The following is a 27,339-nucleotide window of genomic DNA, read 5'->3' on the forward strand; positions in this document are numbered from 1 at the left end:
AAAAGATTAAACGTTAACAAAGTGACCTTTTCAGAACATCTGGAGAAAGTTTGACAAGTCCGGGGTCATCGTGTTCACCAGAAAATTTATTTGTTGGACTGTAGGAAAAATTATATAAAATGTCAATTGAATTGGGCCTCATGTTGAATAACCACTTTTTAAAGTCTCACAGTGGCCAAAATCTACATTTTTACAGCTTTTTCCTCCTACCCAGAAGCTTCGATTTCAACCAATTTCGGGCCGGAAAATGACTCTAAACACACTTATTTTAGTTCTAAAAGTGATAATTCACATGCAATAGTCATTTACAGTCAAAAGGGAAAACATTAAAAAATGACCATTTCTGACCATCTGGAGGAAGTTCGACAGGTCCGGGGTCATCGGTTTTCATCAGAAAATATATCTTTTCGACCATAGAAATATTATTCAAAATGTCAATTCAATTGGGCTTCATGTTGAATAACCACTTTTAAAAGCCTCACAGTTACCTAAATTGCCATTTTTACAGACTTTTCCTCCTACTCAGAAGCTTCTATTCCAACTAACGTTGGGCAGGAAAATTACTCTAATCACACTTATTTTAGTTTCAAAAGAGATAATTCACATGCAATACTCATTTACAGTCAAAATATTAAACATTAAAAAATGACCATTGCTGATCATCTGGAGGAAGTTCGATAGGGCCGTGGTCATCGTTGTTCATCAGAAATTCTTTTTTATTCGACCATAGAAATATTAATGCAAAATGTCAATTGAATTGTGCCTCATGTTGAATAATCACTTTTTAAAGCCTCACAGTGAACAAGTTTACCATTTTTACAGACTTTTCCTCCTACTCAAAAGCTTCTATTTCGACCAATTTCAGGCAGGAAATTACTCTAAACACATTTATATTAGTTCCAAAAGTGATAATTCACGAGCAATGGTCATTTACAGTGAAAAGAAAAAACATTAAAAAGTCACCCTTTCTGACCACCTGGAGAAAGTTGGACAGGTCCCGGGTCATCCGTTTTCATAAAAAAACTTGATTTTTTTCAAGCTGTAGAATGGAAAGGGGCGACCACTCGGTCCCCCCGAACGTATGGTAGGGGGCCCGGATCCCCCCGGGAAACCATTGTAGGCGGGGGGCGTGTCTCGGCTGGTATGCCCGAAGCGGCGTAGCTGGGGCGCGCCTTTTTCCCGCCCAAGGAGGGTTGTCCTAGACACCTACACCGTTGGCCATGCCCCGTAGGCGTACCAGAGGAGGGTACACGCCCTCCCGAAGAGGAATAAAAGGAGCAACAATCCAAAGAAGCATCCTCTTGTTCCTGTGCTTGGAAGCTGCACCGTCTCGTTGCACGTGAGCCCTCGACGGAACAAGGAGCAATTTTTGAGAACTTGTAATTCTTGTGTTTCTCTTTCAGCGACTCCATACCTTCGGATCCAGGACCTCGTACGCAACAAGGATCGAATATCCGACAACGATGCCTGGCAAGAAGCCCGGAAAGAAGGCAGGGACTGACCAGATGCTCCGCATGTTAATGAAGGAAATGGCGAGCATGAAAAAACAGATGGCGGCAATGAACAACTCGGGCGGACCGAAGAAGGTAATCGGCCCAGCATTGCCGGGAGTAGTCCCCGCTGGGAGAGGTAAAAGGGCCAGGAACAGGGCAGCAGGGGGGGAGGCCCCAGTTCCTGAGTCACCCCCGGCAAGCCCGGTTAGTCCAGTGGAGACCCCGGTTCCGATCCCCGACGCAGGCCAACCGATTCCGGTTGTAGTGACGCCCACTAACGAGGAGGATATGCCTCCGGAGCTGGCCGCCCAGTTAGCCGCATGGCTCGGCAAAAATACCGAAGGTGCTACGGCACCAGGAGACACGGCCGAAGAGGCCAGATTACTAATGAAGCAGTTGCGGCAATCGCAAGATGCTGCGAAGGCGAATCTCCCTGTTGTCCCCCCACAGGTTCCCTCGGAACGACCGGCGTCTGGCGTTGGAAAGACAGCGGGACCAGCTACGGATTCGGGTAAGCAGCCATTGCCAATGGCGAGGGAGGGAACGATACCCTCACTTTTTAAAGCCTCGCAGTGAACAAATTCATCATTTTAACAGAATTTTCATAGTATTCAAAAGCTTCTATTTCAACAAATTTCGATCGGAAAATGACTCTAAACACACTTATTTTAGTTCTAAAAGTGATAATTCACATGCAATAGTCATTTACAGTCAAAAGGGAAAACATTAAAAAATGACCATTTCTGACCATCTGAAGGAAGTTCGACAGGTCCGGGGTCATCGTTTTTCATCAGAAAATTGATTTTTCGACTATAGAAATTTTATTCAAAATGTCAATTCAATTAGGCTTCATGTTGAATAACCACTTTTAAAAGCCTCACAGTTACCTAAATTGCCATTTTTACAGACTTTTCCTCCTACTCAGAAGCTTCTATTTCGACCAATTTCGGGCAGGAAAATTACCCTAATCGCACTTTTTTTAGTTTCAAAAGTGATAATTCACATGCAATACTCATTTACAGTCAAAATATTAAACATTGAAAAATGACCATTGCTGACCATCTGGAGGAAGTTCGATAGGTCCGTGGTCATCGTTGTTCATCAGAAAATTTATTTTATTCGACCATAGAAATAATAATGCAAAATGTCAATTGAATCGTGCCTCATGTTGAATAACCACTTTTTAAAGCCTCACAGTGACCAAAATTGCAATTTTCATAAACTTTTCCTCTACTCAATAGCTTCCATCGCGACTTATTTCGGGCAGGAAAATCACTCTAAACACACTTATTTTATTTCCAAAAGTGATAATTCACATTTAATAGTCATTTACAGTCAAAAGAGAAAACTTAAAAATTACCATTTCTGACAATCGGGAGAAAGTTCGACAGGTACGGGGTCATTGTTTTTCATCAGAAAATTAATTTTTTCGACTGTAATAATAAAAATGCAATATGTCAATTGAATTGTGCCTCATGTTGAATAACCACTTTTTAAAGACTCACAGTGAACAAATTTGCCATTTTCACAGAATTTTCATACTATTCAAAAGCTTCTTTTTCGACAAATTTAGATCGGAAAATGACTCTAAACACACTTTTTTTAGCTCCAAAAGTGATAATTCACATGCAATAGTCATTCACAATCAAAAGATTAAACGTTAAAAAAGTGACCTTTTCAGAACATCTGGAGAAAGTTTGACAAGTCCGGGGTCATCGTGTTCACCAGAAAATTGATTTTTTGGACTGTAGAAAAAATTATATAAAATGTCAATTGAATTGGGCCTCATGTTGAATAACCACTTTTTAAAGTCTCACAGTGGCCAAAATCTACATTATTACAGCTTTTTCCTCCTACCCAGAAGCTTCTATTTCGACCAATTTCGGGTCAGAAAATGATTCTAAATACACTTATTTTATTTCTAAAAGTGATAATTCATGTGCAATAGTCATTTACAGTCAAAAGAGAAAACATTAAAAAAATTGACCATTTCTGACCATCTGAAGGAAGTTCGACAGGTTCAGGGGCATCATTTCCCATCAGAAAATGTATTTTTTCAATCAAGGAAATAATGATGCAATATGTCAATTGAATTGTGCATCATGTTGAACAACCACTTTTTAAAGCCTCACAGTGAACAAATTTGTCATTTTAACAGAATTTTCATAGTATTCAAAAGCTTCTATCTCAACAAATTTCGATCGGAAAATTACTCTAAATACAATTTTTTTAGTTCCAAAAGTGATAATTCACATGCAATAGTTATTTACAATCAAAAGATTAAACGTTAAAAAAGTGACCTTTTCAGAACATCTGGAGAAAGTTTGACAAGTCCGGAGTCATCGTTTTCATCAGAAAATTGATTTTTTTGGACTGTAGAAAAAATTATAATAAATGTCAATTGAATTGGGCCTCATGTTGAATAACCACATTTTAAAGTCTCACAGTGGCCAAAATTTACATTTGTACTGATTTTTCCTCCTACTCAAAAGCTTCGATTTCAACCAATTTCGGGCCGGAAAATGACTCTAAACACACTTATTTTAGTTCTAAAAGTGATAATTCACATGCAATAGTCATTTACAGTCAAAAGGGAAAACATTAAAAAATGACCATTTCTGACCATCTGGAGGAAGTTCGACAGGTCCGGGGTCATCGGTTTTCATCAGAAAATATATGTTTTCGACCATAGAAATATTATTCAAAATGTCAATTCAATTGGGCTTCATGTTGAATAACCACTTTTAAAAGCCTCACAGTTACCTAAATTGCCATTTTTACAGACTTTTCCTCCTACTCAGAAGCTTCTATTCCAACTAACGTTGGGCAGGAAAATTACTCTAATCACACTTATTTTAGTTTCAAAAGAGATAATTCACATGCAATACTCATTTATAGTCAAAATATTAAACATTAAAAAATGACCATTGCTGATCATCTGGAGGAAGTTTGATAGGGCCGTGGTCATCGTTGTTCATCAGAAATTCTTTTTTATTCGACCATAGAAATAATAATGCAAAATGTCAATTGAATTGTGCCTCATGTTGAATAATCACTTTTTAAAGCCTCACAGTGAACAAGTTTACCATTTTTACAGACTTTTCCTCCTACTCAAAAGCTTCTATTTCAGAGGAGCTTCGCGGGCAAGCAAGAATGCCGCGTAAGCTCGGAGCTCCGTGGACCCTCCGGCCCTCCGCAATAATCCTGCTCGAAATCCTGTTCCACGTAGGTGGATTCTGAATGCTGACGGGTCACTGATGCGGGAACTGCCTCCCGCATCCGAATCGGAGACTCCTACGCTGAGCTACGTCGAGTGATGCCCCTTGCCAAGGAAGCGCCATTGTCTCCTCGGTCTCCGCCACTCCGCAGGCTTGGGATGCGTAGTGCTGGGTGGTGATCCCCACTTGCGGAGTTTCTTATACCATTTTGCCATCTACCTCTGGACTGTGCTACCCCTCTGCTCTACATCCTAGGCTTGGCGCACTTTGGGCTCGGAGCTGTGTGTGGTGGCCCCACGGTCTCATCGGACCCAACATGGCGGGCAAGGGCGACCCGGACAAGACAGCGAACAAAGGAGTTCGAGGCAAGTCCCAAGTGCAGCAGAACAGGATTGATAGATATGCTCAACTCCGCATATCGCCTTCACCGGGAGCCTCTGCTAAGGACATCCCTACATCAGGCTCGCCGGATGGGTCCGAACCCACCCTCAGCGACGTTATGGGGGCCATCTCGGGCATCCGAGCGGAAATGCAGAAACAGCATGAGGTCCTGACCCACAAGGTGGACACGCTGGCGGTGGATCTCACCCTCATCAGAGCGGATCTGGGTAAAACCAACGATCGCGTGAAATCACTGGACCTGAAAACCTCGAGCCTTACCACCGACGTCTCAGACCTGCAAACCGAGGTCCGGACCCTAAGACTCGCCTCTGACCAAGTCTTCAGGAGACTGGACGACTACGAAGGTCGTGCCAGGCGACAGAATGTCCGCATCATTGGCGTTCCGGAAGGGTCGGAGGATGCATCGGCGGACCTGTTCGTTGAGGACCTGATTCAGAACCATCTTACTCCCCCCGGGTTGAGCAAATTCTTCTCGGTGGAGCGAGCACATCGGGTGCCAGGTGGCCCGCCAAAGACGGGCGCGGCACCTCGACCCATCATTGCTAGGTTCCTCAACTTCAGAGACCGGGACGCAATTCTACAGGCGTCCAGGAGGCACGGACCGCTACAGTACCAGAACTCAGAGGTGAATTTCTACCCTGACTTTACCAGAGCGGTGCAGAGACAGCGCCAGAGCTACGCGGGAGTGAAACGGCGACTGAGGGACATGGGATTTAAGTACTCGATGATGTTCCCGGCCAAGTTGCGGGTCGAGCACGACGGCCGTGCAATGTTTTTTGACTTTCCGGACACCGTGAGTGAATGGCTCGACACCCTACCACAGCGAAGCGACGACCGGGAGAACGGCGAAGGGGGCGCGGCTGGTGGCGCAGATTTGTGAGAACTGGCTCTACCAAGTAGACACTGGCGGTTGGTGGCCCTGCTATATGTGACATTCGTCTCCTTTTTCAGTGTAATAGCAATTTGAGCTCCTGTCGTATCATGGGGGGCGGCGGGGGGGTGTCCGCGGGGAATCCTTACTCCTCTTGGGGCTTTCTGTAGACTAGTTAATGGGGCGACAGGCACACTGCTGGTTGGGGGGGCTTTTTAGTCTGCTGCAGGGGTGCAGGGTGGGGGGTGTTTTGGGACAAGTTCGAATGTCTCTTAGAGTGCTTTTGTTTTCTTTCTTTCGGCAATGGGTGATGTATAATGTTGTACTTTTGATTCTGCAGGGGTCTCTCGGGCCGGGTAGGGGAGGGTGCCACGATGATGGGGGGTAAGAAATTGAAAGTTATCAGTTGGAATGTCAATGGGTTGGGTGACCGAATCAAACGGGGGATTGTGCTTCAAATGCTCAAGCGTCACATGCCTGATGTGGTTTTACTGCAGGAAACTCATTTGATTGGGAATTCATGTAAGGCGCTCAATCGCAAGGGGTACAAGATGGTGGCACACTCAGGGTTCACTTCAGGCTCTCGGGGGGCGGGCGTTCTTGTCCGAGCTTCCCTGCCGCTGGAGATTGACGTCACTACGATAGATGATAGAGGACGCTACGCAGCGGTGGCTGGGCGGTGGGAGGGGAGGACCCTCATCCTACTTTCGGTTTACGTCCCGCCTGGTCTACAGACCAGCACGTTCCAGGACCTTGGTGATGTCATTCTAGCTTTGCCCGATGGCTTACTTATTGTTGGGGGTGACTTCAATTCCGTCTGTTCTGGCACTCTGGACCGACAACCATCTAGAGATCTTCGCCACTCACAAATGTGGCTGCCCTCATTTATAGACTCAATGGGCCTTGTGGATAGTTGGAGACTCTTACACCCTACGCTTCGTCATTACTCCTTCCTGTCCGGCGCACATGGTAGCTTGTCTCGTATAGACTACATCCTTACCTTGGCAGCTCACGCTACGGCCGTGTCTGAGGCTCGTTTTCTGGCGCGTGGAGTTTCTGACCACTCACCACTCCTGGTCTCCTTTGATTTCGGTATAGCTTTGTCGGTGCGACCGGCAACGGTCAACCCCTGGTACTTTCGTAACCCAAAGACCCGTGCCCTACTAGCCAAGGCAATAGACCTATACTTCTCCGAGAACGAGGGTTCGGTCGGGTCGGCCGCGACCTTGTGGGAGGCTTTCAAGACCGTCCTGAGGGGCGAGGCATTTGCTCTGATAGCGGAGGCCCGTCGGAACAGAGACGCCGATCTCCTCTGTATCGAGGAAGAGATCCTGGACCTCGACGCCCGACTGGACCCTGACCCTAACCCAGACCTCCTCCACGCGCTTTCCCTAAAGCAACTGGAGTACCGTGATCTCGCTACGAATGCCGCCCAGACCCTGGCTAGGGAACTGCAGGGCCGTATCTATGACGTGGGGGACAAGGCTGGCAAACTGTTGGCCTGGTTGGACAGGAAGGAGCTGGCCAGTCGGGTTGTACCTGAGATCATGGGTGCGGATGGCACCCCTGTCACCGACCCCTCCGCCATTGCCGAGTCGTTTGCCGATTATTTCAGGGGTGTTTACACCTCCTCCTCTGACTGCACAGAGGCCGACTCGGCAGTACTTCTCTCGACAGTGGATCTTCCCTGTCTCACAGAGGAGAACCGCGATGATTTGGACAGGGACATCACTTGGGATGAGATTGCCCTTGCGATCCGCTCCCTGAGATCTGGCAAGGCACCGGGTCCCAATGGAATTCCGGCTGAGCTCTATAAGATACGGCCCGATGTGGTCTCCCCGCGTCTCCGTGCTATGTTCCTGGAGGCGAGGGACGCCGGCGTTCTCCCCCTTGATCAGAGGGTGGCCACTATCGTGGTCATCCACAAGGATGGTAAACCGAGAGACGTGTGTCGTTCATATCGGCCTATATCTCTACTGAACACCGAGCCAAAGGTCCTCGCTAAATTGCTGGCTAACCGACTGGTTGGGGTTATTGGCGACCTGGTGCATCCGGATCAGTCGGGCTTTATCCCGCACCGTAACACTGCCCTCAATCTGAGACGGCTTCACGGCGCCCTGGCTAGAGCGCATACTCTTACGGAGCCCGCTGTGCTGGCGTCTCTCGATGCCACCATGGCGTTTGACTCCATCGAGTGGAATTATCTCTGGGCGGTGTTAGCTAAGTTCGGTTTTGGCCCGGTCTTCCTCAGCTGGGTGAAACTCCTTTATGCCAGCCCAATGGCTAATGTATCTGTGAACGGCCGCCTGTCGACGACCTTTGTCCTCCACAGGGGTACCAGGCAGGGCTGTCCCCTGTCACCTCTGCTGTTTGCCATGGCTCTTGAGCCCTTGGCGGCCACTCTGCTCTTCCACCCCGACCTCCATGGTATCACTTGGGCACCGGACTTCGAGGACCGTATCTCCCTCTACGCGGACGACATCCTCCTATATCTGACGTCCCCATACCAGTCCCTCATCGTCGCCTGCGACGTGCTTGAACACTTTGGGAGATATTCTGGCCTGATTATCAATTGGGGCAAGTCCTCCCTATACGTGTTGAAAGGGGACACGCCGCGCCTCCCTAGAGGCTGCAACATCCAGGTGGCCACACAGGGCTTCAGGTACTTAGGGATCTACATCTCTGGGAACCCGAAGGTTCGATATGACCAGAACCTGCTCCCCCCACTTCAGCGCCTTCGACGCGATGTGGAGAGATGGCGTAAGCTCCCGCTCTCCCTGCTCGGCCGAGCGGCCCTGTTTAAAATGATGTCCCTACCCAGATTCCTGTATGCCCTACAAAACACCCAAGACCCGGTACCGGCCCGATACTTCCGGGAAGTTGAGAGTCTTCAGCGGGCCCTGCTCTGGGATGGCCGCCCTCGGGTGGCAATCACGAAGCTTACGCTCCCGTGGTATGACGGGGGCATAGCACTGCCGGATGTACGTAGATACTATTGGGCCTCCCAGCTTGCGGCGCTCAATCACGGGTTTTATGGGCCGGTGAATAGCCCCGGTTACGCTATGGACAGGTGGCTTATGAGTGGAGGTAATTACTACCGAGCCCTTTAAACCAGATCCCTGGATCGACGTATGTCCGGTCCCACTAAGACGGCAGTCTCTATCTGGCGTTCGATCACCAGGGTGCAGGGATGGCAGGGCAGACTGACAGGTTTCACTCCTTTGTATGAATCCGATATGTTGGGCAGGCTATGGCACACCAAGGGCTTTGACAAATGGGACCTTATTGGCATCACCAGGGTGGAAGACGTGATTTCCAAGGGGACTATTAAGACCTTCCCCCAGCTACAGACTGAGTACCAGCTGGGTGATTCGGAGTTCTTTCGATATGCACAGCTGAGGCACGCCTTGCTCTCCGTTATGACCCCTGGGGAGACCATCCCGGAAAGCTCACCGCTGGAGGACAGAGTGCTGGACGGCCATATGCCCGTTAGCGCAATCTCGCTGTCCTACAAAAAGCTGATTAATGTTCGCACTGACCTTCTCCTTGGGCTGCGAGACCAGTGGGTGGCGGATGGTCTGGAGATCGACGAGGAGGACTGGCAGAGTGCGGTGTCCTCCCCTAAGGAGGTTGCCATCTCATCCCGGCTACGTCTGGTCCAATTCAAAATCCTGCACAGGGTATACGTTACTGGCCCCCGCCTAATACACATGGGCTACTCGCCCGACGGCCTATGTCGTCGAGGCTGTGGTGCCCTCGCTACCTTCTTACACATCCTGTGGGAATGTCCGGCCATAGCGTCCTACTGGAGGAGGATTCACAGGGTCATGAGCGACGTGGCGGGTGTGGGGATTGCGGCGGAAGCCCGTAGGTGCCTCCTTAATATTTGGGAGCCGACGGATCACAACACAGCCCAAACTCAGTGGGTGACCCTAGGCAATATGGTGGCCAAGAGAGACATCGCTCAAAAGTGGGGGGCCAATACGGCACCATTGGTGGTGCAGTGGAAGGCCAACATGGACTGGTGTATGCTCCGGGAGAAGACTGTCTATGTTGCCAGGGGTAAACCCAACAAATGGAACAGGGTGTGGGGCGCCTGGAACTCTTACCGGGGGGATGTGTGTCAACCGCCCGAGCCTGCCTCATTGGATGAGCACCTGTCACTGTGACCTATGACACCGACTGTATACGATACTTGAGAAATCCTGTCTCTCCCCTCCCCCCTCCTACCATCCTCTACTCTTCTGTATTTTTGAGATGCTGGTTTCTCTCTCCTCCTGGCCCTATATTCCTTGCTGTATTCTCTTCCCATTGCCACTCTTCAGCGCCGATTGGCGTTTCCTTATTGTTATAAAATATAAAATAAACCTGTAATTTCCTGCTGTACCTGATTTGCACTATTATGCTCTGTTTATTATGCTGCCTTGCCTCCGGGATGTCGGGCTGAATAGCTGTGTGCTCTTGTGAAATAAAGGTTTTCAAAAATTGGGAAAAAAAAAAAAAGCTTCTATTTCGACCAATTTCAGGCAGGAAAATTACTCTAAACACATTTATATTAGTTCCAAAAGTGATAATTCACGAGCAATGGTCATTTACAGTGAAAAGAAAAAACATTAAAAAGTCACCCTTTCTAACCACCTCGAGAAAGTTGGACAGGTCCCGGGTCATCGGTTTTCATAAAAAAACTTGATTTTTTTCAAGCTGTAGAATGGAAAGGGGCGACCACTCGGTCCCCCCGAACGTATGGTAGGGGGCCCGGATCCCCCTGGGAAACCATTTTGGGCGGGGGGCGTGTCTCGGCTGGTATGCCCGAAGCGGCGTAGCCGGGGCGCGCCTTTTTCCCGCCCAAGGAGGGTTGTCCTAGACACCTACACCGTTGGCCACGCCCCGTAGGCATACCAGAGGAGGGTACACGCCCTCCCGAAGAGGAATAAAAGGAGCAACAATCCAAAGAAGCATCCTCTTGTTCCTGTGCTTGGAAGCTGCACCGTCTCGTTGCACGTGAGCCCTCGACGGAACAAGGAGCAATTTTTGAGAACTTGTAATTCTTGTGTTTCTCTTTCAGCGACTCCGTACCTTCAGATCCAGGACCTCGTACGCAACGAGCTGGTGGCAAAAAATAAGCAGGATGTGGGGGGAGGACTGTGTCGGGAACACATTCTGATCAAGGGTGATTCAATGGTAATCACGATAGCCAGGTCCAAGACTGATCAAGGTGCTATGGGGGACAGTATTGTTGTCCAGCGCATGCGAGGGTCCCCCATGTGCCCGGTGAAATGCGTTGAGGAATATTTAGCGCAGAGGGCGGTAACATGGGGGGGAAGCTTGCTGAGACACACCGACGCCACCTCACTGACGAGGTTTCAGTTTCAGCGGGTACTTACAATGGCAATCGCGGCAGCGGGCTTGGACCCGGGCGATTTTGGGACCCATTCCTTTAGGATCGGGGCTGCTACAGAGGCTACAGCCAGGGGTCTGAGTGTGGAAAAGGTGAAACAATTGGGGCGTTGGTCCTCGAACTGTTATAAAAGGTATGTGCGGTTGCACATGTTGTGAAGCCAATGTCATGCACTCACGCTTCTTGTCTTTTGTTTGGTTTACAGTTTCGCAAGCATACGATGCGGGGCGGACTGTGCAGTCGACCCGACACCTGGGGACCAGCGGTCAAAGATCACCGACTGAGGAGAGAGTGGTGTGGGTCGTGGGCCACTCATACGTGAGGCCTGCCGCGGACGTATTCAAAGCAGGTGACATGATTCACGCAGCTGGGGAATACGGGTACAGGGTGACCTTCCACGGAAGAGGCGGGCTCTGTATTGACCAATTTCAAAGTTTTGTTGAGGGACTGTTAGAGCGGACAAGGTCACCGCCGTCTGTAATCATAGTACACCTGGGAGGCAATGATCTGGTGACACTCGGTAGGCGAGTACTACTCGAGAGAATTCTATCCACTGTTAGCTGGTTGGCAAGAAGGGTCCCGGGGTGCACGATAGCATGGTCACACATGATTCCCAGGAAGGTGTGGCGGGGGGCCCTCTCTGTATCAGCTTTGAATCATTCTGTAAAGAAAGTCAATAACAAGCTTGGTAGGTTGTTTCGCTCGGCGCAGTTGCACTGTATTTCGCATGGATGTATTCGGGGGATCACATGTATCTCGAAGATGGGGTTCATTTGTCCCGGGAGGGAAATGTCTTACTCATAGGAGACTTCATAGCATGGTTAAGGGGTTTGTAATAGCATGACCTTTAGTAGGAGTGTGGGGGGGCCGGATAGCCGGTCAACTATCCGGCCTGTGGCGGTAAGGTCATGATCGGTGAGCAGTAATTTCAAGGTCCCTAGAGTGGGGCGCCACCCATTATGGATGGGAGCGCCCGGGAGGAGGCGGCCATTGGCCCCTCACACGGGGAGGCGGCACCCACTAAGTATGGGGTCGCCGAAGGGAAGGCGGTCATAGGCCCCTCCCAGGGGAGGAGGCGGCTAGATGCCCCTCCTACGAATTTCCCGGGGCCAGGATATCCGCGACGGCGGATGTGAGAAACAGTGTGGGGTGGGAGGGGGGTCCACGCTACCTTCTAGACACCTCACACGAGTCCTCGGACGACCATTAAGATGGCGTCGAGTTAAATAAGGGGCCCCCACTAAGACAAGGGAAATTGGAAGTTGGCACAGAGGTACAGTCCTCTGTGCGCCCGCCCCTCACACCGTGAGGGGGGAATTTTGGTAGTGGGGACCTGACACCGGTTACGACCTTGCTGTTGGCCCGTAATGTTAGGATGTACAATTTTATTTAGAAAGTATGCATTTGCAGGATGCTTAGACTCGGCTAGGAGAACCTTTGTATTAGAGATTTGTTAAGGTTAGCCAATAAACATGTCTGCATCGTAATGTCATAAATAGAAAATTGTACATGATATGAAACTGTTATTTTAATGTTTTAATTTTGTTTCATATTTTAATAAATACGGCCGGGAGGGTAACTCCCTCCCGCCTTCCAAAAGTTCAGAACTGCGTCCGTCTTCCCATCCTTGGGGATTGTGTTGGGAGGGGGTGACAGGCATCCCGGCCATATGGAAAGGGGCGACCACTCGGTCCCCCCGAACGTATGGTAGGGGGCCCGGATCCCCCCGGGAAACCATTTTGGGCGGGGGCGTGTCTCGGCTGGTATGCCCGAAGCGGCGTAGCCGGGGCGCGCCTTTTTCCCGCCCAAGGAGGGTTGTCCTAGACACCTACACCGTTGGCCACGCCCCGTAGGCGTACCAGAGGAGGGTACACGCCCTCCCGAAGAGGAATAAAAGGAGCAACAATCCAAAGAAGCATCCTCTTGTTCCTGTGCTTGGAAGCTGCACCGTCTCGTTGCACGTGAGCCCTCGACGGAACAAGGAGCAATTTTTGACCCACCCACCAGCCCCTTATGGCAACGTTAGTATTGCAATAAAATTGGTTTTGGCTTTGATAATATCCTTTTCTCCTGATTTAGTGGTTAATAAAGATGTCGATGTCTGTACTGCAATAAAATGATTTGCTGCATAACATTTTCCTCCCCAGTGAAGCAGAGTATCACAGTCTAATTGAAAGATGTGTTGAATGTTTAAGTTAAGACGATAAATATTGCAACGTAAAGTCTAATTTTCTTTCTTCAATAGGTAGATAAAACGTCGTATTTATTTTTTGGTCGGGCGGTAAGGTTCTGATCGGTGAGCAGTAATTTCAAGGTCCCTAGAGTGGGGCGCCACCCATTATGGATGGGAGCGCCCGGGGGGAGGCGGCCATTGGCCCCTCACACGGGGAGGCGGCACCCACTAAGTATGGGGTCGCCGAAGGGAAGGCGGTCATAGGCCCCTCCCAGGGGAGGAGGCGGCTAGATGCCCCTCCTACGAATTTCCCGGGGCCAGGATATCCGCGACGGCGGATGTGAGAAACAGTGTGGGGTGGGAGGGGGGTCCACGCTACCTTCTAGACACCTCACACGAGTCCTCGGACGACCATTAAGATGGCGTCGAGTTAAATAAGGGGCCCCCGCTAAGACAAGGGAAATTGGAAGTTGGCACAGAGGTACAGTCCTCTGTGCGCCCGCCCCTCACACCGTGAGGGGGGAATTTTGGTAGTGGGGACCTGACACCGGTTACGACCTTGCCGTTGGCCCGTAATGTTAGGATGTACAATTTTATTTAGAAAGCATGCATTTGCAGGATGCTTAGACTCAGCTAAGAGAACCTTTGTAGTAGAGATTTGTTAAGGTTAGCCAATAAACATGTCTGCATCGTAATGTCATAAATAGAAAATTGTACATGATATGAAACTGTTATTTTAATGTTTTAATTTTGTTTCATATTTTAATAAATACGGCCGGGAGGGTAACTCCCTCCTGCCTTCCAAAAGTTCAGAACTGCGTCCGTCTTCCCATCCTTGGGGATTGTGTTGGGAGGGGGTGATAGGCATCCCGGCCATAAAAATGATTTAAAATGTCAATTGGATTGTGCCTCATGTTGAACAACCACTTTTTAAAGACTCATAGTGACCAAAATTGCAATTTTTATAAACTTTTCCTCTACTCAATAGCTTCCATCTCGACTTATTTCTGGCAGGAAAATGACTCTAAACACACTTATTTTATTTCCAAAAGTGATAATTCACATTTAATAGTCATTTACAGTCAAAAGAGAAAAATTAAAAAATTACCATTTCTGAGCATCTGGAGAAAGTTCGACAGGTACGGTGTCATTCTTTTTCATCAGAACATTAATTTATTCGACTGTAATAATAAAAATGCAATATGTCAATTGAATTGTGCGTCATGTTAAAAACCACTTTTTAAAGCCTCACAGTGAACACATTTGCCATTTTAACAGAATTTTCCTACTATTCAAAAGCTTCTTTTTCGACAAATTTCGATTGGAAAATGACTCTAAACACACTTTCTTTAGCTCCAAAAGTGATAATTCACATGCAATAGTCATTTACAATCAAAAGATTAAACGTTAAAAAAGTGACCTCTTCAGAACATCTGGAGAAAGTTTGACAAGTCCAGGGTCATCGTGTTCACCAGAAAATTGATTTTTTGGACTGTAGAAAAAATGATAAAAAATGTCAATTGAATTGGGCCTCATGTTGAATAACCACTTTTTAAAGTCTCACAGTGGCCAAAATTTACATTTTTACAGATTTTTCCTCCTACTCAGAAGCTTCTATTTCGACCAATTTCGGGCCAGAAAATGACTCTAAACACACTTATTTTAGTTCAAAAAGTGATAATTTATGTGAAATAGTCATTTACAGTCAAAAGAGAAAACATTAAAAAATGACAATTTCTGACCATCTGAAGGAAGTTCGACAGGTTCAGGGTCATCATTTCCCATCAGAAAATGTATTTTTTCAACCAAGGAATTAATGATGCAATATGTCAACTGAATTGTGCATCATGTTGAATAACCACTTTTTAAAGCCTCACAGTGAACAAATTCATCATTTTAACAGAATTTTCATAGTATTCAAAAGCATCTATTTCAACAAATTTCGATCGGAAAATGACTCTAAACACACTTATTTTAGTTCTAAAAGTGATAATTCACATGCAATAGTAATTTACAGTCAAAAGGGAAAACATTAAAAAATGACCATTTCTGACCATCTGAAGGCAGTTCGACAGGTCCGGGGTCATCGTTTTTCATCAGAAAATTGATTTTTTCGACTATAGAAATTTTATTCAAAATGTCAATTCAATTAGGCTTCATGTTGAATAACCACTTTTAAAAGCCTCACAGTTACCTAAATTGCCATTTTTACAGACTTTTCCTCCTACTCAGAAGCTTCTATTTCGACCAATTTCGGGCAGGAAAATTACTCTAATCGCACTTATTTTAGTTTCAAAAGTGATAATTCGCATGCAATACTCATTTACAGTCAAAATATTAAACATTAAAAAATGACCATTGCTGACCATCTGGAGGAAGTTCGATAGGTCCATTGTCATTGTTGTTCATCAGAAAATTCATTTTATTCGACCATATAAATAATAATGCAAAATGTCAATTGAATTGTGCCTCATGTTGAATAATCACTTTTTAAAGCCTCACAGTGAACAACTTTATCATTTTTACAGACTTTTCCTCCTACTCGAAAGCTTCTATTTTGACCAATTTCAGGCAGGAAAATTACTCTAAACACATTTATATTAGTTCCAAAAGTGATAATTCACAAGCAATGGTCATTTACAGTGAAAAGAAAAAACATTAAAAAGTCACCCTTTCTGACCACCTGGAGAAATTTGGACAGGTCCCGAGTCATCGGTTTTCATTAAAAAACTAGATTTTTTTCAAGCTGTAGAAAAAATGATTTAAAATGTCATAGGGCCGGGATACCCGTCACCCCCTCCCAACACAATCCCCAATGATGGGAGACAAACGCAGTTCTGGACTTTTGGAAGGCGGGAGGCAGTTACCCTCCCGGCCGTATTTATTAAAATAGGAAACAAAATTAAAACATTAAATAAAAGTTTCATATCATGTACAATTTTCATTTATTACATTTCGATTTAGACATGTTCATTGGCTAACCTTAACAAATCTCTAATACAAAGGTTTTCCTAGCCGAGTCTAACATCCTTCAAATGCATACTTTCTAAATTAAAATTGTACATCCTAGCATTACGGGCCAACGGCAAGGTCGCAACCAGTGTCAGATCCCTACTACCAAAACTCTCGCCCTCACGGTGTGAGTGGCGCATGCGCAGAGGACTGTACCCTCTGTGCCAACTCCAATTTCCCTTGTCTTGTTGGGGGCCCCCCATTTAAACTCGACGCCATCTTAAAGGTCGTCTGAGGACCCGTGTGAGGTGTCTGTAAGAAGGCAGCGTGGACTCCCCCTCCCACCCCACACTGTCTATCACATCCGCCGTCGCGGATATCCGGGCCCCGGGAAATTCGTAGGAGGGGCATATAGCCGCCTCCTCCCCTGGAAGGGGTCTATGGCCGTCTTCCCCTAGGGGACCCATACTTAGTGGGTGCCGCCTCCCCGTGGGAGGGGCAAAGGGCCGCCTCCCCCCAGGCGCTCCCATCCATAGTGGGTGGCGCCCCCCCTCTAGGGACCTTGAAATTACTGCTCACCGATCATGACCTTACCGCCCGACCAAAAAATAAATACGACATTGATTATCTACTAAGGGAAAAAACATCATCTTGTCTACTTGCATGTTTGTCTATGCTACAAGAAAATTAGTACCTTCAGACAGAAATCATATCATTAAACTAGGCCTTCATACATCGGAACACCTGAGGGAAGAAGATGTTTATCAAAGAAAAAAGACTTTATTGCAGAAAAACATTGCCATAACGGGCTGGTGGGTGGGTCAAAATTGCTCCTTGTTCCGTCGAGGGCTCACATGCAACGAGTGGGTGCAGCTTCCAAGCACAGGAACAAGAGGATGCTTCTTTGGATTCCCGCTCTCTTTATTCCTCGTCGGGAGGGCGTGAACCCTCCGCTGGTACGCCTACTGGGCGTGGCCATCGGTGTAGGTGTCTAGGACAACCCCTCTTGGGCGGGAAAAGGCGCGCCCCGGCTACGCCGCTATGGGCATACCAGCCGTGACACGCCCCGCCCAAAATGGTTTCCCGGGAGGATCTGGGCCCCCAACCATACGTTCGGGGGGACCGAGTGGTCGCCCCTTTCCATATGGCCGGGATACCTGTCACCCCCTCCCAACACAATCCCCAATGATGGGAGACGAACGCAGTTCTGAACTTTTGGAAGGCAGGAGGGAGTTACCCTCCCGGCCCTATTTATTAAAATATGAAACAAAATTAAAACATTAAATAAAAGTTTCATATCATGTACAATTTTCATTTATTACATTTCGATGAAGACATGTTCATTGGCTAACCTTAACAAATCTCTAATACAAAGGTTTTCCTAGCCGAGTCTAACATCCTGCAAATGCATACTTTCTAAATTAAAATTGTACATCCTAGCATTACGGGCCAACGGCAAGGTCCCAATCGGTGTCAGATCCCTACTACCAAAACTCTCGCCCTCACGGTGTGAGTGGCGCATGCGCAGAGGACTGTACCCTCTGTGCCAACTCCAATTTCCCTTGTCTTGTTGGGGGCCCCCCATTTAAACTCGACGCCATCTTAAAGGTCGTCCGAGGACCCGTGTGAGGTGTCTGTAAGAAGGCAGCGTGGACTCCCCCTCCCACCCCACACTGTCTATCACATCTGCCGTCGCGGATATCCGGGCCCCGGGAAATTCGTAGGAGGGGCATATAGCCGCCTCCTCCCCTGGAAGGGGTCTATGGCCGTCTTCCCCTAGGCGACCCATACTTAGTGGGTGCCGCCTCCCCGTGGGAGGGGCCAATGGCCGCCTCCCCCCAGGCGCTCCCATCCATAGTGGGTGGCGCCCCCCTCTAGGGACCTTGAAATTACTGCTCACCGATCATGACCTTACCGCCACAGGCCGGATAGTTGACCGGCTATCCGGCCCGCCCACAAACTCCTCCTAAAGGTCATGCTTTCTTAAACCCCTTAGCCATGCTATGAAGTCTCCTATGAGTAAGACATTCCCCTCCCGGGACAAGTGAACCCCATCCTCGAGATACATGTGATCACCCCGAATACACCCATGCGGAATACTGTGCAACTGCGCTGAGCGAAACAACCTACCAATTTTGTTGTTGACCTTCTTTACTGAATGGTTCAGTGCTGACACCGAAAGGCCCCCCCGCCATACTTTCCTGGGAATCATATGGGACCATGCAATCGTGCACCCCGGGATCCTTTTCGCCAGCCAGCTAACGGTGGACAAAACTCGCTCGAGTAATACTCGCCTACCGAGTGTCACCATGTCGTTGCCCCCCAGGTGTACTATGATTACAGATGGCGGTGACCTCTGCTGCCCTAAGAGTCCCTCGATAAAAGATTTGAACTGGTCAATACAGAGCCCGCCCCTTCCGTGGAAGGTCACTCTGTACCCGTATTCCCCAGCTGCGTGAGTCGCGTCACCTGCTTTGAATACGTCCCCGCCCCGCCTCACGTATGAGTGGCCCACGACCCACACCACTCTCTCCTCAGCCGGTGATCTCTGACCGCTGGTCCCCAGGTGCCAGGTCGACTGCAAATTCCGCCCCGCATAACATGCTCGCGAAACTGTATATCAAACAGAAGACAAGAAGCGTGAGTGCATGTAACTTGACTTCACAACATGTGCAACCGCACATACCTTTTGAAACAATTTGAGGACCATCGTCCCAACAGTTTCACTTCTTCAGCACTCTGACCCCTGGCTGTAGCCTCAGTAGCAGCCCCTATCCTGAAGGAGTGGGTCCCAAAATCGCCCGGGTCCAAGCCTGCCGCTGCGATTGCCAATGTTAGCACTCTCTGAAACTGAAACCTCGTCAGTGGGGTGGCATCGATGTGTCTCAGCAGACTCCCACCCCATGTATCCGCCCTCAGCACCAGATATTCCTCAATGCACTTTACCGGGCACATGGGGGACCCTTGCATGCGCTGGACCACAACACTGTCTCCCATAGCGGTCTGGTCAGTCTTGGACTTAGCTATTGTAACCACCATTGAATCACCCCTAATCAGGATGTGATTCCTACACAGACCTCCCTCCACATCGTTCTTATTCTTTGCTACCAGTTCGCTCACCCGCATAGCCCCATGGAATGCTAATGCAAAAGCGGCCCGGAACAGAACTGCCTCGAATTGGGAGGAACATGTCGTGGGTAGAATCGCCATGAGCAGGGACAACCTCTCTAACCCAATCGGGCGCCTCTCGTCTACTCTCCGACCCTCAAGGCGCTGCCAGCCACGAAGGGCTTTCTTTGCCAAAAAGGAAGATGTCGGGTCCTTGACGCCATGCACCTGCGCCACGAATGAAATGGCCGCCCGGTGCCTATTGGCCGTTGCCACTGATCGGCCTTCCCTATGTAATGCTACCACAAACCTCAGGAAGCAATCCCCCTGACCCCATGTCTGTTCCCCTGCCGGACCCAAAAATGCACAATAGGAACGAAACCCTCCTTCGTATGCCTTCCTTGTCCTGGGGGCTAGGCTTGCTGCCACGAAGTCTTGTAATCCGGGGCACCGAGTAGCCAGAGTACTTCAGGGAATGGTGCCGCCGCTAGGTCCGCAGAAGGTAGATAACCCCTGAATGCCTGCATATGTGAACGAGAGAGTGGATCAGCAGCATGATTCAGTACCCCCGGCACATGCTTTGCCCTGAATTGTACATTTAGTCTCATGCAAATTAGTACAATTTCTTTCAGCAATCTCAATATCCACTTGTAGCGTGCTGCCTGATTATTTATACATTCAACAACAGTCATATTGTCAGACCAAAATACCACCGAGCAATCTCTGAACTCGTCCGGCCATGCCCTCAGAGCCACAAATATAGGGAATAGCCCGAGGAAACCAATGTTACTTGTGAGACCGCTGGTGTGCCACCATGTCGGCCATGTTTGCGCCGACCATCGATTGCCGAAAATGGCGCCAAATCCCACGCTCCCCGCCGAGTCAGTCCACAAACCTAGCTCGTCTGAAGACGCTGGCGGCTTATTCCACACTACTTGACCGTTGAAGTCCGCCAGGAATGCTAACCAAATACGCATGTCCTGGTGAACCTCTGCAGACAGTCTCGTGCGGTGGTGTCCTTCTTTGAGACCGACCATAGCCTGTGCAATAGAGCGTGAAAAGGGGCGGGCCATTGGTATCACCCTCAGGGCAAAGTTAAGCTGACCCACTGCCTGTTGTAACTGATGCAGGGTCACTTTCTCCTTACTAAGGCACAGTTCCAGGGAAGCCCTAAATTTCGCTATTTTCCCTACCGGCAAACGGAAACATCCCTCCACAGAATCGAGCTCAATTCCCAGAAACTCGAGTGAAGTAGATGGTCCCACCGTCTTACCTGGTGCCAATGGCACCCCGAATTCCCTCATGAGGATGCAAAACTCCTGTAGCGCCTGCGCACATGTTGTGTCGCCGGCTGCCCCCAAGAACAGAAAATCATCTAAGTAATGCATAACATGGCTATGCCCAGTGGCCTCAGTGAACGCCCATTCCAAAAAACAGCTGAATTTCTCAAAATAGGCACAAGAGATGGAGCAACCCATTGGCATGCATCTATCCATGTAGTAACGTCCTTGGAACACAAAGCCTAACAGACGCTGGTCCTGTGGGTGTACCGGGAGCAACCGGAACTCCGACTCGATATCTGACTTTGCCATCAGCGCTCCGGGCCCCAGGCGATTCAACATGGTGACGGCATCATCGAAGGATGCGTACCGCACCGAACAAACTCCTGGGTCAATCGCCTCGTTCACCGAGAGACCCTTCGGTGCTGACAAGTTATGGATCATCCTAAACTCCCCCGGGTCTTTTTTGGGGACTACTCCCAACGGGGAACAGATAAAATTTGCCACTGGAGGGTGCTGATATGGGCCCGCCACCCGGCCTAGTAAAACCTCTTTTCCAATCTTCTTCTCTACCATCGCTGGATTATGCCGAGCCGATAATTGGTTTCTACAAAGTGACTCCCCACGAAAATCCCCCGCCGGGATGCGGAAGCCATATAAGAATCCGTTCCTCAGCACCCCAGCGGAGACATGATCAGGGTATTTGTTTAGCCAGGGGGTTATTGCCATGATATCAACGGGGGTAGGTAACGGTACACGGTGACCCTCCTCAGTCTTGTTTGGACCCTCCCTTACCTCCCGACCCGCCATTTTTGGATCTGCACGAACTTTCCGGGTGTGAGGAATTCCCACAACCCGCACATGCATGCCTGAACTTACATGCCCCTTGCGGTCTGGAGCAGTTGCCTCTATTAAAGCTCCAACAGACCCCCCGCTTTCCCCCATTCCCACCGGACCTTGTTTGGTGATCGCCACCGGCGCCCGCTCGAAAGGGCACCGCGGGCTGTTGGCGGGAAAACCCCGACCCATTCCCACCTGGCGAGGACGTCTTCGTCGCGCCCGGCAGGAGCTGCTTCTGCCAAGAAATCGAGTCGAGACAATCCCACGTCAGAGATGAATCGTACTCCTTGGCCTTACGGAACTTCATGTCGTAACCCATCCCTTCATTACCTTCATATGTTTCATAAAAATCCATTATTTGTGCCTGGTAGCAAGACAATTCAGGCAAAACCTCGGGCTTACGTTCCCCAATAATTGCAGTAAACATCGCAAAGGCCTTGGCCCCATTTGTTATTGTCTCATCCACCCTGAATCCCGCCATCTTGGCTCGCCAGACACTTGGGTGCCACAAATCTTTCTGCGTTTTAGCATACTCCATCTCGCGATGGTCAGTTAACAGAGAAAACATATTAACATACTTGTCTGCCCAAATTAACTCTTTCGTGGCCAACGGGATATGTTGAACCACTTTCTCCCGTCTTGAGGGCAATGAGCCCCCCCCCCCGCAATTGGCAATGCCTGCTTACCCGGTTCGGTTGACGTTCCTGCTGTTTTTTCCACGCCAGCTGCCGGTCCTTCCGAGGTTACCTGTGGGGGGACAAGAGGGAGATTCGCCTTTGCGGCATCTCGCGACTGCCGCAACTGCTGCATTAGTAACCTGGCCTCTGCGGCCGTGTCTCCAGGTGCCGTAGCACCCCCTGCTTTCTTGCCGAGCCATGCGGCCAACTGGGCGGCCAATTCAGGCGGCATGTCCTCCTCGCTAGCGGGCGTAATCACAACCGGTATCGGCTGACCCGCGTCTGGGAGTACCGGGGCCTCGACCAGAATGGCAGGGCTCACCGGGGGTACCTCGGGGACGGGGACCTCCCCCCCTGGGGCCCTATTCCTGACCCGCTTCCCCCTACCCTCCGGGGCAACACCCGGCAATGCCGGGCCTATTACCTTCTTTGGTTTACCCGGATTGTTCATCGCACCCATCTGCTTCTTCATGTTCGCCATATCTCGTCCAACGTTTCGTTCCATCTTCGTCATTCTGTTAACCAACATCCGGAGCATCTGGTCAGTCTAGGACTTCTTTCCTGCCTTCTTGCCAGACATTCCTTTCGAGTATTCACTCTAAGATGATCAGAAACGGTCCTAGGTCTTTTAGCCTTGAAGTCGCTGAAAGAGAAACACAAGAATTACAAATTCTCAAAATTGCTCCTTGTTCCGTTGAGGGCTCACATGCAACGAGTGGGTGCAGCTTCCAAGCACAGGAACAAGAGGATGCTTCTTTGGATTCCCGCTCTCTTTATTCCTCGTCGGGAGGGCGTGAACCCTCCGCTGGTACGCCTACTGGGCGTGGCCATCGGTGTAGGTGTCTAGGACAACCCCTCTTGGGCGGGAAAAGGCGCGCCCCGGCTACGCCGCTTTGGGCATACCAGCCGTGACACGCCCCCCGCCCAAAATGGTTTCCCGGGAGGATCTGGGCCCCCAACCATACGTTCGGGGGGACCGAGTGGTCGCCCCTTTCCAATTGGATTGTGCCTCATGTTGAATAACCACTTTTAAAAGCCTCACAGTGACCAAAATTGCAATTTTTATAAACTTTTCCTCTACTCAATAGCTTCCATCTCAACTTATTTCTGGCAGGAAAATGCCTCTAAACACACTTATTTTATTTCCAAAAGTGAAAATTCACATTTAATAGTCATTTACAGTCAAAAGAGAAAACTTAAAAAATTACCATTTCTGACCATCTGAAGGAAGTTCGACAGGTTCAGGGTCATCATTTCCCATCAGAAAATGTATTTTTTCAACCAAGGAATTAATGGTGCAATATGTCAATTTAATTGTGCATCATGTTGAATAACCACTTTTTAAAGCCTCACAGTGAACAAATTCATCATTTTAACAGAATTTTCATAGTATTCAAAAGCTTCTATCTCAACAAATTTCGATCGGAAAATGACTCTAAACACACTTATTTTAGTTCTAAAAGTGATAATTCACATGCAATAGTGATTTACAGTCAAAAGTGAAAACATTAAAAAATGACCATTTCTGACCATCTGGAGGAAGTTCGACAGGTCCGGGGTCATCGGTTTTCATCAGAAAATATATGTTTTGGACCATAGAAATATTATTCAAAATGTCAATTCAATTGGGCTTCATGTTGAATAACCACTTTTAAAAGCCTCACAGTTACCTAAATTGCCATTTTTACAGACTTTTCCTCCTACTCAGAAGCTTCTATTCCAACTAACTTTGGGCAGGAAAATTACTCTAATCACACTTATTTTAGTTTCAAAAGAGATAATTCACATGCAATACTCATTTACAGTCAAAATATTAAACATTAAAAAATGACCATTGCTGATCATCTGGAGGAAGTTCGATAGGGCCGTGGTCATCGTTGTTCATCAGAAATTCTTTTTTATTCGACCATAGAAATAATAATGCAAAATGTCAATTGAATTGTGCCTCATGTTGAATAACCACTTTTTAAAGCCTCACAGTGAACAAGTTTGCCATTTTAACAGAATTTTCATACTATTCAAAAGCTTCTTTTTCGACAAATTTTGGTCGGAAAATGACTCTAAACACACTTTTTTACAGCTCCAAAAGTGATAATTCACATACAATAGTCATTTACAATCAAAAGATTAAACGTTAAAAAAGTGACCTTTTCAGAACATCTGGAGAAAGTTTGACAAGTCCGGGGTCATCGTGTTCACCAGAAAATTGATTTTTTGGACTGTAGAACAAATGATAAAAAATATCAATTGAATTGGGCCTCATGTTGAATAACCACTTTTTAAAGTCTCACAGTGGCCAAAATTGATATTTTTACAGATTTTTCCTCCTACTCAGAAGCTTCTGTTTCGACCAATTTCGGGACAGAAAATGACTCTAACCACACTTATTTTGGGTCCAAAATTTATATTTCACATGCAATACTCATTAACAGTCAAAATATTAAACATTAAAAAATGACCATTTATGACCATCTGGAAAATGTTTGACAGGCCGAGGTCATCCTTTTCCATCAGAAAATTGAGTTTTTTCAACTATAGAAATATTATTCAAAATGTCAATTCAATTGGGCTTCATGTTGAATAACCACTTTTAAAAGCCTCAAAGTCACCTAAATTGCCATTTTGACAGACTTTTCCTCCTACTCAGAAGCTTCTATTCCAACTAACTTTGGGCAGGAAAATTTCTCTAATCAAACTTATTTTAGTTTCAAAATTGATATTTCACATGCAATACTCATTAACAGTCAAAATATTTAACATTAAAAAATGACCATTTCTGGCCATCTGGAAAAAGTTTGATAGGCCGAGGTCATCGTTGTTCATCAGAAAATTTAATTTATTCGACAGTAGAAATAATAATGTAAAATGTCAATTGAATTGTGCATCAATTTAATTTATTCGACAGTAGAAATAATAATGTAAAATGTCAATTGAATTGTGCATCATGTTGAATAACCACTTTTTAAAGCCTCACAGTGAACAAGATTACAATTTTTCCAGACTTTTCCTCCTACTCAAAAGCTTCTATTTCGACCAATTTCAGGCAGGAAAATGACTCTAAACACTCTTATTTTAGTTCTAAAAGTGATTATTCACATGCAATAGTCATTTACAGTCAAAAGGGAAAACATTAAAAAATGACCATTTCTGACCGTCTGGAGGAAGTTCTACGGGGTCATCGGTTTTCATCAGAAAATTGATTTTTTCGACTATAGAAATATTATTCAAAATGTCAATTCAATTGGGCTTCATGTTGAATAACCACTGTTAAAAGCCTCACAGTTACCTAAATTGCCATTTTTACAGACTTTTCCTCCTACTCAGAAGCTACTATTCCAACTAACTTTGGGCAGGAAAATTACTCTAATCACACTTATTTTAGTTTCAAAAGTGATAATTCACATGCAATACTCATTTACAGTCAAAATATTAAACATTAAAAAATGACCATTTCTGATCATCTGGAGGAAGTTAGATAGGTCAGTGGTCATCGATGTTCATCAGAAAATTTATTTTATTCGACCATAAAAATAATAATGCAAAATGTCAATTGAATTGTGCCTCATATTGAATAATCACTTTTTAAAGCCTCACAGTGAACAAGTTTACCATTTTTACAGACTTTTCCTCCTACTCAAAAGCTTCTATTTCAACCAATTTCAGGCAGGAAAATTACTCTAAACACATTTATATTAGTTCCAAAAGTGATAATTCACAAGCGATGGTCATTTACAGTGAAAAGAAAAAACATTAAAAAGTCACCCTTTCTGACCATCTGGACAAAGTTGGACATGTCCCGGGTCATTGGTTTTCATCAAAAAACTTGATTTTTTTCAAACTGTAGAAAAAATGATTCAAAATGTCAATTGGATTGTGCCTCATGTTGAATAACCACTTTTTAAAGCCTCACAGTGACCAAAATTGCAATTTTTACAAACTTTTCCTCTACTCAATAGCTTCCATCTCGACTTATTTCGGGCAGGAAAATGACTCTAAACACACTTATTTTATTTCCAAAAGTGATAATTCACATTTAATAGTCATTTACAATCAAAAGAATAAAAGTTAAAAAAGTGACCTTTTCAGAACATTTGGAGAAAGTTTAACAAGTCCGGGGTCATCGTGTTCACCAGAAAATTGATTTTTTGGACTGTAGAACAAATTATAAAAAATGTCAATTGAATTGGGCCTCATGTTGAATAACCACTTTTTAAAGTCTCACAGTGGCCAAAATTTATATTTTTACAGATTTTTCCTCATACTCAGAAGCTTCTATTTCGACCAATTTTCCGACAGAAAATGACTCTAACCACACTTATTTTGGGTCCAAAATTGATATTTCACATGCAATACTCATTAACAGTCAAAATATTAAACATTAAAAAATGACCATTTCTGACCATCTGGAAAAAGTTTGACAGGCCGAGGTCATCGTTTACCATCAGAAAATTAATTTTTTCAACTATAGAAATATTATTCAAAATGTCAATTCAATTGGGCTTCATGTTGAATAACCACTTTTAACCCCTTCCCTGCTCATGACAAGCTCAGCTCGTCATGAGGCACAGTGGAGCTGTGCTTATGACGAGCTGACCTTGTCATGAACAAGTATAGATCTTACTTTCCAGCACAGGAGGGGAAAACCACTAGCAGCCAAGGTGTTAAAAGCCTCAAAGTCACCTAAATTGCCATTTTGACAGACTTTTCTTCCTACTCAGAAGCTTCTATTCCAACTAACTTTGGGCAGGAAAATTTCTCTAATCAAACTTATTTTAGTTTCAAAATTGATATTTCACATGCAATACTCATTAACAGTCAAAATATTAAACATTAAAAAAAAGACCATTTCTGACCATCTGGAAAAAGTTTGACAGGCCGAGGTCATCGTTGTTCATCTGAAAATTTATTTTATTCCACAGTAAAAATA

The sequence above is a fragment of the Lissotriton vulgaris genome, chromosome 10, assembly GCF_964263255.1.
Source record: "Lissotriton vulgaris chromosome 10, aLisVul1.2, whole genome shotgun sequence".
Classification (NCBI taxonomy): Eukaryota; Metazoa; Chordata; class Amphibia; order Caudata; family Salamandridae; genus Lissotriton; species Lissotriton vulgaris.